General features: G+C 40.5%; 1 protein-coding gene across 1 annotated transcript in view; it reads left to right on the top strand.

Annotated features, from left to right (window-relative positions):
- HS6ST1 (heparan sulfate 6-O-sulfotransferase 1) overlaps positions 1-22,011 on the top strand; it is a 168,827-nt gene that overhangs the window by 18,458 nt on the left and 128,358 nt on the right. The gene's annotated exons all lie outside the window — the stretch shown is intronic.

Here is a 22,011-nt window from a genome sequence, read left to right as displayed (position 1 = left end):
AGAGCTCCCCCATGCTCCTTTTGTATACACAGAGCTGAAGAAGGTATTTAATAAATTTGCCTTCTCTTTGACCCCAGTCACCCACTCCTAGATTATTTTGTAAAGGGTCTACATGCTCGGATCGAACCTTTTTTATTATTATTTAATATATTTAAATAATTTTTTAGGTTGGTCCTGCTATCTTTTGCAATCTGTCGTTCGTTTCAATTTTTGCAGCCTTTATTTTCTTTTTACATATTCTGTTATATTCTTTGTAATGTTTAAATGATGGCATTTCTTCATATTAAATAAAAGCTCTTTTCTTATCTAGCTTTTTTAACTTTTGCCATAAGCCACATAGATTTGATTTTTAGCCTTTTAAACTTGTTGCCCATGGGAATATATTTTGCAGAGTTTTCACATAAGTCTTTTTGAAGAATTCCAATTTCTGTGTTGTGGTAATCTATGCCAATATTCCCTCCCAGTCTAAGACTTTAGAGAGCAGCTCTCAGCCTTGGAAAATTTAGCTCTCTTAAAATTGAGCATTTTTTATTTTTCTCGTATGTGCTTGCGGTTTACAGCTAACAATAAATTAAATCATGTTATGGTCACTGCTACCCAAATGCTCTTTTATATGGACATTCGTAATAAGCTCTGCATGTTTTGAGATTACCAGGTACAGCAGAGCATCATTCCTAGCAGGGGCCTCTATGAACTGTACCATAAAAGTGTCCTTTAGTAGGTTTAAAAATTTTTGCCCTTTTTATCGGTGCCTGCAGTCATTTTCCGGGTAGTTAAAATCCTCCATTATCACTGTCCCAGCCCTTTTGATCTGTGCAAGGAGCTGAGTCTCCACCTCCTCATTAACACTGGAAGGCCTATAACAAACTCCAATGATTACCTTTGTAGTACGCACCCCCATGTGCAGTTCCACCCATAATGCTTCAGCCTCATCACACTCTCCATCAACTAGGTACTCTTTCACGTTCGCTCTAAGATCACTTCTCACATAGAGACAGACACCACCACCTTTCCTATTTACCCTGTTTCTCCGAAAGAGAACATAGCCAGGAATATTAATGGCCCAGTCGTGAAGAATGAAGCCAAGATTCAGTAATACCAATTAAATCATAGTTCTCTTCATGCACCAAAGCTTCCAATTTGCCTATTTTGCTTGGCAGACTTCTGGCATTGGTTGGTGAACAAACACTTTTTAATTCATTGCCACCTTGTGCACACGTATTTTGCATATTATTTTTTATTTTCCTACAAATGGTACCAATTCCACTGGTTGGTTGTAACATGGGAACGGTCTTATCTGCCATAGCCCTCCCCCCATCTTTCCTCATTCCACCCACAAATAAGTACTGACCTCTGTCTGATCTAACTACCTGTTATAATTCTCCATCTCACCTCGATCCTAGTTTAAATACTCCTGCAACCTTCCCATAAACCTCTCTCCCAGCACAGCAGACCACCTTCCATTTTAGGTGTAAACCATCTCTAGCATATAGGCTGCACAATGAAAAGTCGGCCCAGTGCTATAGAAACCCAAATCCTTCCGTCTTATACCAGGTCTTTAGCCATGCATTGAGTTCTCTAATCTCCCCGTCTTTCCTGTGTTGCACATGGCACAGGTAATATTTCAGAGAATATCACCTTGGAGGTCCTTCCCTTCAACTTGCAGGCTAATTCTTTAAATTGATTATTAAGGAGCCTTCACGTTCTATATATTCTGTCATTGGTTCAAACATGGACCAAGACAGCTGGGTCATGCCCATCCCCTCCCAGTAATTTATCAACAATCAATCAACCACCTAGGGGTGTACCTCAGTCTAATGTTGTTAGTAAGCTAAAGCTGGCCATAGAATTTTGAATAGAAATTCTTATGGCCAGTACACACAATAAGAAAATCGGATGACAATTTCTGTATTTATAAATTGATTTTATCAATTTAGTATAGTGATTTCGACAGCCAATTCCAACTATTTGGAGGAAAAAAAAAGCAAAGGTGCAAGCTAAAAAAATGTTCACGTTCATTAACTTAACATCCGAGTTTCGTTCATTGTGTACTGTAGTCATACGAAAATAATCTATTAGAAAATTCTGCGCAAGATCGGAATCCGGAAACGACCTGGAAGGAGTTGGCAACAAAAATTCAAAATCCTATGAAAAACTTTTTGAATTCTGGATCATTAAAGAGCTTCAAACGGTGAATAGTAGGATATTTTTTTTTTCCTGTGATAATTGTGCTACGCTAGCACGTAGCTATGTTTGCCTTTTTAGTCATTTGGGAATTTTCATACGATTTAATGTCATTCTCTGTTACATCATGATACGCACCTTAATGGAAAATTTGGATGATTGTTCGTCTGATTCTCATAGTGTGTACTAGTCTTTAAGAAAAGAACATTCTAAGAGTTTGCTCATTTTTCTGATCATTGATAGATCAAATCAACATTCGTTTTCGACTGCAGTGACGAGAATATTTGATGGAGCAGGATGGAAAATATTTCTAGAATGAATAAATTTCTAACTGTGTATGTGATTTTCATTCAGTAAAGTCCATTCATTCCAAAATCGGCTATTAAAAGCAAAGAATTTTTGTACAAATTTTCCTAAAAAATTTTGTTTACAATTTTAACCATCTATGGCCAGCTTAAGATGAGGAATTGAGAAGGATCCAAATTGGTGTGTGTGTGTGTGTGTGTGTTGTGTGTTTTTTATATCGCTAATACTCTATACAGTAGCTGTTGGTATTGTTCTTGATGAACAGAAGGGTCTCCTCATGTCACCAACTAGAGCCTCTTGTTGTCCTTGCAGATTGTATTCTTCATGGCTGCTGTTATTTTGCACCCCCATGGTGCTCCATTCATTACATGTGGAATTGGTCTTTGTGACCCCCTGATAGGCACTGGCTATCACTTGGAATACATCTCTGGGAGCTTTGTTATGGGCTCTGCATTTATATACAGGATCCTCCTAATGGGGGTATTTTTGAGCTTACACTCTTTTTATTAGTACAACAATGGTATGTAATTGAATTTTCATTCCACTTCTCTGATTTTTGGATGTATATACACCATGGAATGCTGTGTGGTAGTAGAAGGGTGGTAGTATATGGCCTGATCCTTGCATATAGTATGTCTGATCTAATTTTGGGTGCTACGTGCCATTTGGTAAGAATCCCAGATTTGTAGGATTCCCAATAGGCTTATTTTTGATACCTCCTGTGTTTTGCAGTTTGTGTTTTAGGCACTTTGTTTTTGTTTTTTTTTTTGTTTTTTTTTTTAGCACTTTGCCATTTTTTTCTTTTGCCTGTAAACTGCATCATAAGGGGCAGGGGTGGACTGACAACTCATGGGGCCCCTGGGAAATAGGGGATCTTGGGGTCCTTCCCAAACTCAAAAAAGCCTATGAAAAAGGTACCAGGGGCATCTCATGGGGCCCCCTATTGCCCTTGGGCGGTGCCCGAGTTTCCAAATGGTCAGTCCGCCCCTGATAAGGGGTGTAATACTCATCACACAGAAATATTTTGGCTTGCTAAGAATCTACATGCAAGCTTCAGCTAATTGTTTCCTTATCTTAGAGAGGAGAAATATTTCACTATGCATATACCCAGTGGAGTTGTATAGAAGATTGCAGCTGCTACACGTTGTAGGGGATGCAGATTTATTATACCCTGTTCAAGACATTGTCCTCTTGATGCTTCAATCTGTGTATACGCTGATCAGCTATAACATTATGACCACTGACAAGTAAAGTGAATAACATTGATTGTCATGTCAATGGCACCTGAAAGTGGGTGGGATTTATTACGCAGCAAACGAACATCTCTTCCCTGAAGTTGATGTGTTTGAAAGCAGAGAAAAATGAGCAAACATAAGGATTTGAGTGACTTTGACAACGGCCAAATAGCATTGGCTAGATGACTGGGGTCAGAGCATGTCTAAAACTGCAGCTCTTGTGGGATGTTCATGGTCTGCATTGGTCAGGACCTGCCAAGGAAGGAAAACTGGTGAACCGGCAACGGGATCATTGGCAGCCAAGGCTTATTGATGCACATGGGGAGCAAAGGTTGGCCCATGTAGCCCAATCCAATAGAAGTGCCACTGTAGAAGAAATTGCTGAACAAGTTAAAGTGGTTTTAAAGGCTCAAGGTTTTTTAACCTTCAAAAAACCTTCTGTGTGCAGCAATATCAACCTGAACCCCATCGCCCATTGTCTCCTGCTGCTGTCTCAGAGCCAGTGAGCCAATGAGGAGAGAGAAGGGGCGGGGCCCAGCCCACTGCTCTGTGTGTGTCAATGGACACGCAGAGCAGCAGCTTGTGAGCAAGTCTGCTTGGATGCTCTCATAGCAAGCTGTTTGCTCTGGGGGCACTCAGCAGGTGAGAGGGGCCAGGAGTGCCAGCGGGGGACCCAAGAAGAGGAGGATTCGGGCTACTTTGTTCAAAACCATTGCACAGAGCAGGTAAGTATGACATGTTTGTTATTTAAAAAAAAAAAAGACAAAAGAAAAAAAACTTCATTTAATATCACCTTTTTAATGCGGTTCCAATAGAACGGTGTCAAAACACAAAGTGCATTGCAGTTTGTTGTGTATGGGGCTGCGTAGCCGCAGACGTGGACACGGGTCAGCATAGGCACCCTGACCAGACCAAAAGATCCTACAATGGGCACTTAAGCATCAGAACTGGACCAAAGTGCAAAGGAAGAAGTTGGCTTGCTCTGATGAATTCAAGAAGGGTTTGAGGAACACAAAAACATGTTCAAGGCATTGACTTGGCCTTCAAATTCTCCAGGACTCAATCTGATCCATGGAGGCCAAATATTGCAACTTAAAGAATCTGCTACGGACGCCTTGGTTCCAGATAACGCATACCTTCAGAGGTCTAGTGGAGTCCATGCCATGCGTCAATGGTTTTTCCTGGGTGGCTATAATGTTATGGCTGATTGGCATATACAAAAGTATGACTCTTTTATTACATGGCTGTTGATAAAATAATCCTGTGCATTACCAGTGACTTAGTATGTGTAATAATACATGTATATGCTGACTTTTTAGACCTCCTGACCACTTATGTATCAAAATGTTTGCTAGAAAATGATCAAGCTGTCCATTTTCTAAGATTCTTGCATTAATAAAATAATTTTGCAGAACCAGTGTGTGCTTGGACAGAAGTAAGCTTCATTTTTCATTTTCTAGAACAATGAAACAAAAGTGGTTCCTATAGGCAGCACCTCTCCTGGGACAGAAAAAGAGCCCTCCATGCTAATACCTTCAACTGAGCTAATGCGTCCCAATGACAACCCTGGAAATAATACACTGCATCCAAACCCTTAGCCATGGAGCGGAAGGACTTGTTCTTGGTTGTGCATCAGCACCATCTCGAATCCCTTCTGTCGCAAAGCCCTAAGGGTCCATGAAGATCCAATAATGATACGCTGGCTCGTATCTGTGAAGTGCTTGCTGTAAAGGATCAGATTTTGCAGTCAGGTCTCCTCTAATCACTTGTGATTTCTTGCCTAATGCCAGCATCTGAGTGCACTTAAAACAATTAATTACATTTAATTTGTAAGCCCTGTAATTTCAGCCCAGGGATGGAGTTGTTTTCCCTGGATGCATCCCTTGCGTGTCGTGTCACTGCATGCTCAGCAAGATTGCCTTGTTCTGAGCTCCCTCCTATGGCTGTAGGAAAAACCATACAAGCTCTGTTTATTTCCAAGGTAAACAGTTTGCTACTGGCACAGTTACATTTCATCACATAAGCCTTTCAGTTAATGTTTTGTCACTGGCCTCCTTGTGGATTTCAGAAAACATTGGACTTTAAAGGGCTTTATTTGATGTCCTACCTTTTTTGTGTTTGGCCTCCTAATTATTACGGAGTTGATTTCTTGAAAATTAGGTGTACTCCTGTGACCCACAAGAGATGTATGACCAAAAAAGCTTTGGCCATACTTTTTGTTTTAAGTCTCCTTTGGAATTATGGAATGTTGGACAGAATTTTTCATGCAAACTTCCATTCTATTCTACCAATCAATGTAAGGCCAGCCTAAGAGGATCAAGCATGACAGTCAGGCAGCTAGCATTTTAGTTCCACTTTGCCTGCAATACAGCACGGAGTTTGGTGCAAACTGTTCCAGTTCCTTATTTCCGCAGCTCATGTGTTGGCCACACACCTATCAATATAATCGATCATTCAATTTTTTTTTCCAACTGCTTTTTTTTATTAACAAGTTCAAGTCCAGACAATTTTACCCCCTTCCAGTCCAGGCCAATTTTCAGCTTTCAGCGCTATCACACTTTGAATGACAATTGCGCGCTCATGCAACACTGTACCCATATTAATTTTTTAGCATTTTTTTGAGACCGATAAAGCTTTATTTTGGTGGTATTTATTCACCACTGGGGTTTTTTTTTGTGCTATATAAATGAAAAAGTCCAAACATTTTTAAAGTGTTTTTCTTATAAAATTTTGCAAATAATCTTTCTTCATAAATCTTGGCCAGAATGTATTCAGTTATCTTGTTAGTAAAAAAAAATAAAAAATAACCCAAATTTAGTTTATAACCAAAAATTATAATTTTTAAAAATTATTTTTTACATTTATTTTTTTTTATTTATTTTTTTTACATACGGTCACCCTAGCAGTACAGTGTCACCATGGTGACACTGTACTACTTGTGGGGGGGTTATGAAGATTATTTATTTTTATTTTAAACCCATAAAGGCTGTAAAAGCAATCATTTCTCCTTCTCTCTGGCTGCATTCTTGTAGCCATTGAGAAATACTGTGTGATCTGTGATTGGTCACAGTTTGTCACATGGTACAAGGCTGTTGTGGCCATGTGACCTCTGTGATTATTCACAGAATTCACACGTAGTAAGCAATGATGTCAGAAGTGACATCTTGCTTACTACTCTTCATGTGATCACGGATTGGCCAATCCATGATCACATTATTGGGACCTCGTACAGAGGTCCTGCACAGCGATTGGTGTTAATTTTAAGGGAAGTCCTTCATTATGTGTTAGTATGCGATTCATAGTAGCACATTATGATATTACCTTGCAGAACATTTTATTTTAATATTTATTTTTACAAGCTGCGATTTACTACCACTTTAATGTTTGCTAATGTACAAAACATTCAGTTGGGCATAACCTGGCTCATAGGTAACAGACTTGGCAACATGAATAGCAACCAAGGCATTCCAATCACCATAGCGAGCTGAAATGGTACATTTAATAACATCACCATACAGTAAGTGCATCTCCAAATAAATGAAGGATGTCCTTCCCCTTGAACTACATTCCCTTTTCACAATACTGAGAAACCCACAAGAGCAAAGAGAGCCCCACATGCATTGACAAAGCAACTTACTGGACTCCATGCTCAGAGTATTCAGTGCATTCTTGACTGATTTTTGATTATCCCAAGGCTATCTGCTCTGGAAGAGTGTTTGTTTGTTTTTTGTTGATCGCTTTTGACTGATTGTTCAAACATTGTGTGTTGAGAGATTTGACGGTAATTTAGATTTGTCATTTTTAATAGCTTTGTCATTTTTAATAGCTTTGTTTACATTTATCACTGAATTTTTTTATTTCTGACTGATATTTGCAGTTGAACACAAAGTACGGACCAATACTGTTTGTTGCATTGTTCAATATCTTTAATAAATGATCGTTTTTTTGTTTTTTTGTTTTTGCAATTTCTTGTACCTTTAAATGATTGCAAGCTGCTACATGTATGGCCACTTTTACAGTGAAGAACCTTTTCCATAGGAGGCTAATCCTCTTTTCTACCATTTGCAAAAGCCTCTTGCCTTTTCAATGTATCTTAATACATTTTAGTTTTCTCATAGCTTTGGTCTTCCATGGTCCATAATTTTGGTTGCTCTTCGCTGCACATTTTTTCAGTTCCATAACATTTGTTTTGTGAGCTAGTGTTCAAAACTGAATTGCATATTCAAGATCAGAAAGCTTTGTATGAGGGTGGATCCTCTCCCTGTTGTCTTCCAGGACACCCGGCTACTTCCTTGAACAAACCTGCTTTTTGATATTCGCAGCTTACTTGCCATTCCAAGCAGCCATGGTCTCAGTGCTGGCAAGTATTTGATAAAGCAGGGTTTCCTAATTTTAGATTTCAATTTCCTATCCATTGCCATTGCAAATTTACTGTCGGGCACACGTGTGGGTATATACGTCTTTGTCAATCAATGCAGTAGTGGATGGTTTTCTTGCACACTTATGAGGAGATCCAAACATGTACCATTGGCAAGGCCCGAGTACAGGTGTGTCAACCCTAGCTCATATGTAAAGGCAGTTTTTTATGTGGCTTCTTCAGAGGTGGTGAGACTATCTTTGACTAGGCACTTGTGTAGCTAAAGTAATGAAGGGTAGAAAAAAGGTAAAGACTTCTGACAGGGATCACTGTGGTCATGGAGGCACAAACCTGGTGTTCAAGGGGCCGATTGTAAGAAATGTATACTAGGAAAAATCCTCTAATTTGAAGCAGAACATTGCTGAGACATAGAGCCTGCAGCAGTGAACGATGAGGCATCAGAATATGCAATTTCCATTAAATGAAAGTGTTGTGGTTTTTTTTTTTTTTTGTTTGAAGAGAATCCCAAAGACTAGAGCTTGGCCACAACGGCTATCCAAAATCTAGAAGTGTATGTATCCATCAAGGGGGGATGAGTGGTCATTTTGGATAGACCTTTAGCTGATTTTACAATTTTTTAGGTCAATAGGCATTTCGGGTAGAGTTTCATACAATATTCATGTGAGGTCTAGGCATAGTTGACATATGGTTTATTCATTTAATTGCCTATGAATTATTCACAGTATGCCTATCAAGCCATGTACAAGCCATTGTCATGTTGTCATGGGGAAAACTATAATAGACATGGCAGGGATTAGGGCATGACAAAGCATTTGCTGTACCACGCAGCTCTGCTTGTGCTATAAACCATCATAGGCTTGAAAGGTGGGTATTGGCATGAGGTTATTAAGAGGCGTGAGCTGATGAATAACTTGAATCTATAGGCACCTGCAGCCGCACAACCCAAATATCAGGGGAAGGATACTGGTTGGGAGGCTAAGGTAATCTTGTCCTGTTTCAGTTGGTTTCCATAATCTAAGGCGGTATTAGGTGTTTGCCTCCGAACATAATCACAAATGCTCAGCTTTCCCTGGTGCTCATGTTTAACACCCCGGTCGCACTGGGTGTGACTTGGCATGGGATTTGCAAATTGCATGCCAAGTCGCACCCTATTTTCCGCAATTAGAGCGGTCATATTGGTGCGGTTCCGGAGCCGCATCGATTTTCTAAAGTATTACATGCACTACTTTTGGTGCGATTTGCATAGACATCTGTGTCAGATGTCTTGCAAATCGCAATGACATCCCAACTTTGAAATTGTGCAACCTTAGAGTGAAATCAGGTTCGATGTGACCAGGGTATAAATCTGAAACTGTGCTAAAGACTTATGTAGACATATTTTTGTCTGTCTGCAGACATTCATGGCCATTTACAGCTTGTTAGAAGTCATTATAAAGGCTTAGAAAGCCTTGTTGGAATATTCTTGATTCCCGTGATAAGCTGGCTCTGGGTGGTGTCTGCATATACTGTACTTTCCCAGCATCTCTCCATATTATAAATTCAAATGTTTGGCTAGCTGTGAGTGTTCTTTTAATGATGGCTAAGCAATGCTGGTAGATTTTGGCAATCAGATCATGCCTGGTCTTATGATGTTTCTGGCCACCTTTAGTCCTAAAGAAGAAAGTGATGAGATGTAGGAAATAAACATCAGTGTTTCCTGTAAAAACTATAGATTCTAGCTGTCATTTCTTCTAGGGCAGGTTGGAAAATGAATGCTAGAAACTGGTTGGTTTGAGAAACGTGGTTTTGCCAGAGTTCAGCAGGAAGGAATAGCCGGGGAAAATGGTTAGCAGAAGACATCTGAGTCTGAGCAGGCATCACATGGGGTGTCGGGAGTACACCAATAATGTCATCTGGTACTCATTGTTTTGTATAATTAATGCATGTAATGAGCCTGGACATGTTTGTTTTATGTTGGCAATAAAGGAAGGTTGAGCCATAGATATGCTCTGTACCCATTTTCCAGGTGAAGAGCGCTCTGAGAATTTCTTCTGGTCATCAACTTGCAGAAAAGAAGGGCTGCAGTGCCAATGCAAACAGATGCTGCAGCAGCTAACATTTATTTTTATGCAGCAAGTCGAGTGCTATGTTTATTGGGCCTTGCAATGCAGAACAGTTTGAGTTTACAGTCTTCGGCATCAGGAATGCTCTTCGTGTACTACCATTTTGATATGGCCTCTTGAAAGAAAATGAAGATATTTCATTTTTAGCTTCAGTCTTATCCACACCTGACATAGATACTGAATCTAATAGATTGCTCTGCTCGGAGCTTACACAGGTCTATGGACTCTTTGTGACGGTTCTGATTCTTGGAAATTTGTTGCTGAAGCAGCCAGCACTGCTTTATGGAATGCAAGGGAAACCATCACATGCTTTCCACCTCCGGAAAGACGAGTATAGGCAACATGGTGGTGACACTTGTAGACCTAGCCACCACTTGCTACATTGCCATTTGAACACAGCCAGGTAATCTGCATTAGGCTGTACTAACCAAATCTATGCCTAGGGAAGCAATTTGACTTTGTTAAGCAAAGATTTGAATTTGGCAATTCTGCTGCATTGTTGATACTTCCAAGAATGTCCGGTAGAGAGCCTTTTAATGGCACCCAAGTATTCCCACACCTTTAAAACTGAACACATTTTAGTTTGCAGCATCGCAGGTGATGACGGGGTCTCTTTAAGTGAACCTGGTTCTTTGCCATTTTTGGTCAGATAACAATTTTTTTCTTTTTATAGTGCTTTTCCTTTCCCAGTGATATCACTGGTTCTTAAAGTGGACTTTTCACTAAAAATCATGAAATTGCATGAAAAGCCCAACAGGCTGGTTGTACCCAAGTCGTACAATGATCAAATTGGGTACAATCAGCCTGGCCATAGAGGTTTCAAATCTCAGCTGGTCCCTGCTGAACTGGCTCAGATTCGAACCATCTATGGCCGGCCTTTGTGAAAATGGCATCCATGAGAATTATGGGGAGGAAAAGAAAAAGGTATGCAAGGAATAAAAAGCCTGCAGTTGTCTAGTATTTGTAGATTACCATTACTAAAAAATTTTAAGAGTGCCTTTGTTGCATATTTTAAGGTAAGGGTAAAGTTCCTCTTATGTTTCTTTCAACTCATAAAATAGCTGCCACCAGTAATGCCCCACCATACCTGGATGGACCGTGAGTATGGTCTAGTCCAGCCCATTACCTCCAAACCGCTGCTATTGTCTTTTGAAGAGTTGTGGGGCTGTCTATAACATCTCATTGTGTGACTCAATCACTTGTAACATTTACCCAGAAAGATGGGTAATCCCATTTCTCTCAATACAATTTGCTTTCCTCAGCCAAGGCTCTGGAGGCCGGACAGATGTAGCTTTACCAGCTGTGCAAGGAAACGTCAATTAGTATCATCTTGTTACGGGACATTCTAGGATCTCTGTGCCATGGAAACTGGTTTATCACTGTGCTTACCAGATGGCTCCCCAGGTCTGCAGGGACAACTCAGGAAGAGCTGCTAAGATTTCAATTCCCTCAGCGTTCTATTTCACCTTCCTTAAGGGGAATTGAATGTGCAGGACCCAACTTGTCCGGAGACACAGTCGTACCCATTTCACAAGCCTGGTGTTCAGCTTTCTTCTGTGCTTGCTCAGAAGGGTGTAGGAATGGGTAGTCCTAGGGAATAAGAAAAAAAATAACTGTGGAAATGTCAGCTCTTAGAACCTTCTGCAGGTTACTTGCTGTGTCCTACACAGATTCTATATAGTGGAGGGCAACTCCAATTTTAAGGGATTTTTATTAAACAAAAAGTGCATGCCATATAGTTCTCCTGGGAGTGCTTATAAAAATCCAACTTTTTTATTTTTCTTAATTCGCATAGTTTAAAACCTTTCTTAACGAAAAAAAAAAGGTTGTTGAAACTGTTCGTTGGGAGTAATTTACCTGCAGCTCACTTAGTGTATGTAAACCCTCACATTGTAAAACAACCCATGTTCGGTTAAAATGGAATTGCAAGGCAAAACATTTTGTGTATACATATAAAAACATTATACACCCTTGCCCCCCCCCCCCCGTGTGTTTGTGATCATGTACCATCTGTTCTCAGCTGCTTTCAAGGGGAGGAGAGATAGCAGCATACCAATCTTCCCAGTGAATGGCTGTACGGGGAGGAGGGGGGGGGGGGGAGAGCAGGCTGGGTTCCTAGCATAGAGAACTAACCATGCTGTGTTCTCCTGCCTAGTGTAGTCAGCTTTTCATAGGAAAGCAAAGGGACTGGCAGGAACACCAGGGATTTCACACAAAGGAAGCAATACAGAGGACAGGGTACTTTCATACAAGTACATGGTACAGCAGGCCCTTATCAGGAATATAAACATTTTGGGTTTACATATTCTAAGTCCATCTGAGGTACGTCCTAGTCACAGGTTGACCATGCTTTTGTACGATTTCACTGCCCTGTTGGAGAAACTTGGCAAAATAACAGATCTTATGCCCAGATCAACTGGTATCAAAACTGTTGTGGGAGATCTCGGGGGGGGGGGGGGGATGTTATGTTATCATGGCATACATGTGAAATACCTGGGGAACCAGATCTTGACCCTCACATTAGGTCCATGTCCTTTTTTTTTTTTTTTTTTTTTTTTTTTTTTTTTTTTTTTTTTTTCCTTCCTATTCTTGCTAAAAACAATTATTTACCCATGGTACTGATAATTTACTAATTTTATAGTGCTTTTGTATTGCTCAACATTTTAGCAGCGAGCAGCATTTTGGTTCAGTGACAAGTCTGCCAGCTACAAACCCCAGTGCAAACTCTCCCCGCTTCAGACCATCCTGAACTCAGCTGCCAGACTCATCCACCTCACCAGCCGCTCCACCTCTGCCACCCCCCTCTGCCTCTCCCTCCACTGGCTCCCCATTGCCCAACGCATTAAATTCAAACTGCTCACTCTGACCTATAAGGCCATTCACAACACTGCCCCTAACTACCTCACCGACCTGATTCCCAGGTACCACCCTACCCGTACCCTTCGCTCTTCACAGGACCTCCTTCTGTCTTTCTCCCTGGTCTCCTCCTCCCACGCACGACTGCAAGACTTCTCCAGGTCCTCCCCCATCCTCTGGAACTCACTACCCCAATCCATCAAACTGTCACCTTCCCTCCTCATCTTCAGGCGCTCCCTGAAAACCCACCTCTTCAGGGAAGCCTACCTCACCCTCACCTAACAGCCGCTGCCCTTCCCTCCTCCTACCACTCCATCCCCCACAGCCATTTCCTCCTGTACCTCTACCCCCTCCCTCCTAGATTGTAAGCTCGAAAGAGTAGGGCCCTCTTTCCCCTTGTGTGCTGTTTGATGTTACTGTACTGTTTCATGTATTGTCCCCCCCCTCTATTGTACAGCGCTGAGCAAACCCTTTGGCGCTACATAAACCCGATAAATAAAGAAGTACAATCACTCTGCATTCACCTCTATGGCTCAGCTACAAATCACTGATGGAGAGTGACTGATGGCAACCAATGATGCAGCACCAGTTTAACCTATAGCAGTTGAATTTTTGCCATTAGCTGTTTATAGCAGCAATTAATCTGTGCTACAAAATTGCCAGTGCGATTTGCCTATTTCACGTGGAAAGCAGTTTCTATCACTCTCTGAAAAGCGATCTACAGGGGGCAGTAAAAATGCTGCTCAATTGATTTTTTTTTTTTTTTTAACCACCCCCTGGCAGCCCATGTGAGAGTCCTTACAGCGCAGGAAAGGGGAATATGTTTGTCCCTCTCCACTTTGTAAAGCCGCCTTATTAACAGCTTTGGTTTATGGCACTCTTGCACCTCCCTTCTGATGCAATCATTATAGGTCTGTTTGGAAGGTTTTACTGTGTGTTTTGGCAGGTCATTGTTTGTTTTAGTGAACACTTTAGTGGTCTTTGCAGGTAAAATGTGATAAATTTCTATGAAAAACAATGGACTATCTCCTGCGTGTCAGAGTCTTCTACAAATACTAGCTGACTGCTGTGTGTCAGAGGAGAGAGTGAAAGAAACTTCCATTTTTAATGGAAAAGTGTGTGTGTTTTATATATTTTTATATATATATATATATATATATATATATACACACAGTGGGGATCGAAAGTTTGGGCACCCCAGCTAAAAATTTGTATTAATGTGCATAAAGAAGCCAAGGAAAGATGGAAAAATCTCCAAAAGGCATCAAATTACAGATTAGACATTCTTATAATATGTCAACAAAAGTTAGATTTTATTTCCATCATTTACACTTTCAAAATAACAGAAAACAAAAACATGGCGTCTGCAAAAGTTTGGGCACCCTGCAGAATTTATAGCATGCACTGCCCCCTTTGCCAAGCTGAGACCTGCCAGTGTCATGGATTGTTCTCAATCATCGTCTGGGGAGACCAGGTGATGTCAGTCTCAAAGGTTTTAAATGCCCAGACTCATCTGACCTTGCCCCAACAATCAGCACCATGGGTTCTTCTAAGCAGTTGTCTAGAAAACTGAAAATAGTTGACGCTCACAAAGCTGGAGAAGGCTATAAGGAGATAGCAAAGCGTTTTCAGATGTGTGTGTGTGTGTGTGTATATATATGTATGTGTGTGTGTGTGTATGTATATATGTATGTATGTATATATATATATATATATATATATATATATATATATATATATATATATATATATTAATTATTCTTACATAATCCATCTCTAACATGATCAGGTTTGTAAACATGAACATTGGCGCCATACACCAAGTTGTAGTGGGGACATGGAAATACACGCTCTTGCTGGGAGTTCACCAGTGTCCCCACCAGGACTTGGTGTATGGCGCCAGTGTGCCGTCCGGTAGTGGCATCACGGACTTGTGACGTCAACGCCTTTCACTGATGGGCATATCTTGCTCAGCTTCGTCAGGAATTGGTATGGTCTCATTTTGTTGGGATGGGTAACTGTGGTATTTACCAAAGTGTCTAAATATGTGCAAATTTTGCAATAAAGCATAATTTTTGATGACTTCATGGGTATAGTTTTCTGTCCATAATGTAACCGCTTTCTCTTTTGTGAATTCTCTTTTCACAGTTGTTTTTGCTTTATGTTTTTGATCACTGGGCAGATATAATACGTTCAGCGATACAAGTTGATATTAAATGGCCTCAATCTCTTTTGTTGTTCAGTATGGCACCACTCTGCTAGCCAGGATAAGAGGTGGAGTACAGTTGGTATCACTCCACATGGGACTGAAGCCAGAACTACAGAGGAGGCATCGGCTTATGCGGCTCTTACTCCCTACTACATCTCCAACTTTACAAATAGTCCCTCTACATTGCTGATGTTCTGGGATGACATGATTTACCAGTCGCATGGCCGCAATCTACTGTTAGACCATGATCTCTGGGTTACTGACCCCTGATGTAGACGGACACTACACAGATGCCCTTTAGTTAGGTTAGATTTGAAGGCCCTTTTTATTACCTAGATGTGGATCAGATGGGTGCTAGCAGCTCTTCCACTATCCTAGAGCCACTTTACACTTCTGCCTAGGCGTCCGTACAGAGAATGGGTGTTTTTTACTGGCCAGTAGTTGTATTGGGTAGGGGGGTTTGTAAAAGGGCCTCTTTAGTGACATCGTCGGCCACTTCATACGATTTAAAGTAAAATTGCCCAGTCTCCACATGTCCTTCCCTTTTTTTTTTTTTTTTTTTTTTCCCCCCAAACAGATTATCTGTAAAAAGTGTGGATATACTTACCTTTCTGGTGACCTTTCTTCTCCATTCCCAGCTGCTGCAGGAATTCTACACTTGTGAATTTGTAGAAGCGTGCTCCCCCACCAGCTGTCATTGTTCCTCATACCTACTTGTACATCACTACCAGACATAGCAGCTGGATTTGAGGAACTACGGTGGCTGGCAGGGGGAGCAAGTATTCGACCCGTCCATTTTACAGGTGAGCTATGTAACCCAGAAATAAAATACGGGACATGTACCTTCTCCGTTGGAATGGATCAGACAAACTGGAAAATGGGATTGCTGGTTTGGAGCTGTGGCAGATCTTGGCTTTCTGTTATGCATTGTTCAGCTCTCGAAGGTGATGCATTATTTTGTTTTTGTTCCCTGTTGAATCCACTGCCTTCAGCATCTGTAAGATATGGAACATCTCTCCGGATAGATGATACAAATTTAGCTGAAAGTTCAGTGGAGACATATGTTGTCGTGTTGCCAGTTCAAGGCAGCAGCTGCTTTCTGCTTTGTTCAATGCAATGATTACAAGCTTCTGCTGTATCATTTTTTTTCTTTTTCTTTGTAAAGCTGAAGAATAGGAAATGCAAGACAAGACGTCTGTGTTCTGGGCAATCGTCCCTGGGTGCATACTGCCCTAAATGTTACCACTCGGTGCACTGTCCATCCCTGTAAATCCACAGCAGCGGCCAGCCTCTCATAGAACTTTACAGACTGCCAGCAGCCAGACCCGACGTTGTACCTGTGCTCTCTGATGTATGCATACGTCACCTCCTTGCCTTTCCACCTCATCTAATCGGAGAACGTCTGGCATTGAGAAGAATGCGAGGCATTCTATAAATGTTGCCCATGTTTACTCCTTGTGGTAACTATTCAGCAGGGCAGTCGATCAACACGGGACCTGGAAGACCATGGCCATCGTTCTTGTATTAGGGCCAACTGTTGCAGTGATTCTCAGCTTCCACAACTGCCCCACAGATTTAGCATATGCATTCTTATATTAGTCCAATGTAAATATACTTGGAGTTCAGCTTTTAAGCAGGTTGTATAACCCTCATAAGGATCTTGCTGTTGGAGTGTCTAAAACAGTGGTCCCCAAACTGCGGCCCAGGGGCTAGATGTTGCCGTTTGCTTGCCTTTATCCTGCCCTTGGGGCACTTCATTGCACTGAAACCAGATGCTATTCTGCCCAATGGCACCAACAGTGAGGCATAATGCCTTCCATTGACATCAGCAATGGGGTACTATGCCTCCTCCTGACACCAACAATGGGGCACTATTCCTCCATTTAATACCAAAGATGGGACACGGTTTACTCCCACTGATGCCAGGAAAAGTTGTTTTCCTGCGGGTCACAGTCCGGCCCCCCTAAACTCTGAAGGACCGTAAACTGGCCCTTTTTGTTTAGAAGGTTTGAATGGAAAGAAACAATGGGAGGATTGGTTTCCTAAATTTTATTTAATTTTCAAAGGATTGCATGAAATAAAGATATAGTGCCATCGTATCCAGAGTACAAAGAGATACAAGCACAAAGAAAAACATTTGCACAAGGTATGTAGAATTCCATAGGGAAGCATACACAGAGAAAGAGACATGGTTGCAATGAGAACCCTGTCCAGGCAAGCTGAGAAATCCATGACCAAAACAATGCTAGATAGGATTGTAGGGGGATGTACCAGTATGGCATCTGACACAGGCTACTTACAAGCATGCTGTGGAGCAATACAAGTAAAAATGTTTTATTTACTAAAAAATGACTAAATAACATGTTGCCCCATTTTGGAGGACACTGAGTTGCTGGCTATACTTTTATGTATTTGATCAATTAGCAGGCTTTAGGTGGGGAAGTGACACCTCTGTATTCTTAAACTGGAACCAAGCCCTCCTGTCTGGCAGTGGTCTGTGTATTGAAAAAGTGGGTTGACAGCATAACAGATCCTTTGATCTATAAGGATATTCACATTGAAGTATATAAAGGTTTGTCTGCATAATTTGCCTTTATGCCCAGCCTTTATTGCTAATTTCCAATCACACAAAACCCCCCCCCCCCAAAAAAAAAAAAAGGTGAAAAATAAGTTTGGCATCGCTACTCTTTCATGAAAATTGGAAATTTGTACTATCCATGATAATTCGCTACTACGTGCTACACTCTACTATTCGTTATGTGTTTTGAACAATCACTGATTGTTGGCACTTATTTTTGGTATGAGCATGGTCCAAAGAAGAACATGTGATGTATAGAGAATATGCTATTTTACTGATCTTGTATATAAGGGTGTACATTTAGGGCCCATTTACACTGTTGCATTTTAACTTGTATGACTTTTTTAATTTATTTTGATTTTGTTTTTTGTCTTGTGTGTTGTGATGCCATCAGCTTCTATTGGCCTCCCATCGTAATGCAAATACCATGCAGTTTGATGCGATAACAAATATTAACTTAATTAAGCCTTAAGGCTAGTACATGCAATCAGAAAATCGTATGGAAAAATACCACTTTTAAAGTGCTTGTACGATAATCTGATCATTGGGATACAGCTTTTGCCCAAAATTATTGGAAGGGACAAGCACAAAAAGTTTTCTTGCATGATACCAGATCGTACGATTTTCGTTTTTGTCCGACAATGCAATACATTACATCACTTCCGAATTTTATTCTGTCATACAAGAATTTTCGTAACTTTTGTAACCGTTTCACTTTTGATGAGACTAGCATGCAAAAAAACCAAACGATCATTCGTCTAATATTCTCATCGTGTGTATGGGGCTTTAATCAATAGCTATTAACCCTATCAATTCTAAAAGTAAAATGCTAAATGTGTATTGATGCATTCATCTACTTAAAGCTGCAAAGAGAATGTACACACATGCATGGACCTAAATAGGCCTTTTCAGTTCTGGTCCAGGTTTGCTGGAGGTTCATGTTGAATGTGAACTTGGTTCATTTTTTTTTTTTTTTATGAAGTTTACAATGGCAATAGTCATGCAAGGCTCCATAGCATTGCTCTGAATATTGCTTGTTAGCTCATGATTGTGTAAGAAAATCTTATTTGTTGTAAATTAAACATGCATATTGGAATTTGAGTGCTTTAGATTTTGATTTAATGCTCATAAAAACTGGTCTTCCATTGTGTCTTTCTTCTACTGCTAATGCATTCCTAGGGTTAGTGGTATCTTGGGGCCTGATATGGCATGCTTTAAAATCTCTATTCTTTTTATGCCCCAAGCAGTTTACCATTGTGACCCTTATGTATTAGATAAGCTGCCTGTAATGATAAGTTACACAAACAAGTATGTCTGCCTAGAAGCCATTGACCTGCCTGAAAACCTTCCAGATAAAATTTTAAAGAGAATTCCAGCTAGTGTGTTTGGCTTGGTAACTGAAACTTTTGCTGAGGCTTGCGTTGATAAAAAAAAAAACCTTAGGCTCAGTGGTGCTAGAAAGAGCAAATTGTATTTGTACCTTTTTTTGCAGCCAAATTTGACAAACCCACTTTATGGTTTTTTTTTTTTTTTTTTTTTTTCTTATTCCCACATACCTAAAAATTTACGTTTCGAAACATATTTTTTTTTTTGTGGTTTGTTTGGACCAAGTTTATTCATAGGACTCTATGTAGCTTGTGGTGTTCAGAATAACTGGCTATACATGGATCGAGTTTTGGCCATTTTCCTGCTTATTTGGATGAAATTCAGTGTGTGGCCCAGCCAACACCACAAGGCTTGACCAACTTTGAACTGAAGATCAGGGGTGCTGGTGGAAATTCATTGTCTGAACAGCAACTCCATTTAGTTGTTCAGGTATTCTCACAGCTGCAGGCACTGGCAGTCAGATTGCAGTAGCTGGCAAGAGAGCGCATTGTCCATCCATGCGGTTTAGCGAGCATGGAGGAATCTGCCTGAAAGAAATCTATGCATCTATGACCATCTTTTTAGGGATAGGTTTTTTTTTTTTTTTTTTTTTTTTTTAAGTGCATTGACATACAATATACCACCCAAGCCTTGAGACCTTTAACCCTTTGACAGAACAGACAGTCTTGCTCATCTAGTTTATTATTAATCATGAATATCCACCAGCATAGTACAGACAGGGTTAATTGTAGTAAACAGCCCCCTTCCTAACATTATGTAGAAGGGTGAAAACTCGTTTTTGAGCTTTCATAAAAGAGTAATTAAAAATGTAAGCAGCAATCTTTACTTTTTTTTTGTTTTTTGTTTTCTTTAAATTACATCTTATGAAAGGGAACATGTAACAAATATAAAGTAAATGATATCCCAGTTTGGCTGCAGACGCAGAAATACACTTTAAGCTTGGCATATATGCCTATTAAAGGTTCAATAACTGCCATTTATCTACATGAATGCTGAGCACTTGGAATTTGTGACTTGGCCCTTCTCATTCCAGCAAGTCTCTGGTTTTCTCAGTGGATGGCATACTTCAACAGCAGAATTTCTCGTTTTTACTGCAGACTTGTAATGCTTTTGATTTACTGGTTATTGCTTTTTTTCCTTGACATCAGTCATTCATTGTAGTGGTGTTTTGAACAAACCCCTAAATGGTAAATCCAGGAGCGAGAAGTTCAAGGGCTCACTACTTTAAAATTGCAAATCGGCAATGGTAGAGACCAGATTTCTGACTTGGCAGGCTCTTTAATAGTGCCTTTGACTCTAGACCGAACATCTCCTATATTACTCAGTCCATACGAAGTCCTTTTTCTGATAGAGGCTTTAATGTACACTAAAACTTCATTTTTTGATCAAAAACTATGTAATCCGGCTGTCTGGGATGAATAAAGTGTTATAGGAGAGCTGAAATACCTTTTGCTGGAAGAAATGCTGCCTCCAATGTTGCTTGTATAACTAGTAGCCACAGTCTTTGTGCTACATGAAATTCTTTGAAGGCAAAGGATCGGCTAATTCTTTGAATCTTTTCAGCTTCATTTTAACATTCTGAGCGTGTAACCTTTATAATGGATTAAGTTCCAGGCTATCTTTGTTGATATCTATTTTGTTGGTGAAGCTGAAAAAAAAAAGGATAAAATACTGGTGAAATGTGCATCAATTTCTTCATTCCAAACCTTTGTGCACCATATGCATTGGGTGGATTGCGGTCCTGACCTATCCTCAACATTTAACAACAATCTCTGTACATATGTAGGAGCCTTGTAAACCTGAACTTTGTAGGTCAGTGCAACAGGTTCATGTTAATGCCAGACTCTGCTCGTACATCACCTGCACCAGAACCTGGAGCATACACAGGATAAAGAGTCTCTTCTCTCCTCCTTGTGACAGCACTGGGTACCTGAGCAGACAAGCACCAGTGCTTTCATGTGGGTCGAAAGGAAGATAGTCCTATGCTCCCCCTTACATGGTGTCCAGTAAAGTATTCCCATTGCACATATTCCTGGAAATGGCTTGTAACTGGTGGGTGCTATAGCAACTACTGGTTGGGAACCCGTATCCACTCAAGGTTAAAACCTATATAACATTCCTGGCAGGCATTGGCCAGGGACTGGTGCCAACCATTTCTTCTTTTCACTGAAGTAAAACGGTGGCTTATGGGAACCTCGGTTCATAAGAAGCTTACCTCTGTACTTGCAGATTCCCATGCCAAATTCTTGAAGATTTGGGACCCATAGATAATCCTGATCACCTAAATCTGGACCGCTCTTTACTCTCCATATGACCATTTGGACAGCCCATCCTTGTGCTGTGTAACGGGTTGGCCCATATGGGAAGTTTTCTAGACCCCCCTTCCTTCTCCTAGGTAAATTTCCTTCCCCTTTTTCCTCTCCACTCAGTTATCCGCTGAAGTTCCAGGTGGTTAGTCTTCATTCCTCACCTCCTCCTTTCCACCAATGTGCTCTTCTCTAGGCTTCAGAGCATTTTCACCCCTTCAGTTTTGCTGAGACAAGGGTCTTTGCTGGTAGCCTTTGTTGCCCATGGAATGCCTTTGGAGTCATACTAATTTTTGTAAAAGTGCACTTAACTGTACTTTTTATAGAGAACTGATTCCCATGAGCTACCTGCGCATATTTGGTGGAATTTTCATGTTCTATTTTTATGCTGTATTGTGTGTAAGATTTTGTAAAAACCCAATAAATACTTTATGAAATAAAACCTATATTGCCAGCATACCATGCATCTTC

Source organism: Staurois parvus, unplaced genomic scaffold, assembly GCF_062004578.1.
Source record: "Staurois parvus isolate SC_StPar_1 unplaced genomic scaffold, SC_StPar_1.0 ptg000116l, whole genome shotgun sequence".
In the NCBI taxonomy this organism is placed as follows: domain Eukaryota; kingdom Metazoa; phylum Chordata; class Amphibia; order Anura; family Ranidae; genus Staurois; species Staurois parvus.
Note: the sequence above shows the minus strand (reverse complement) of the source record. Positions and strands in the feature narration are given on the sequence as shown.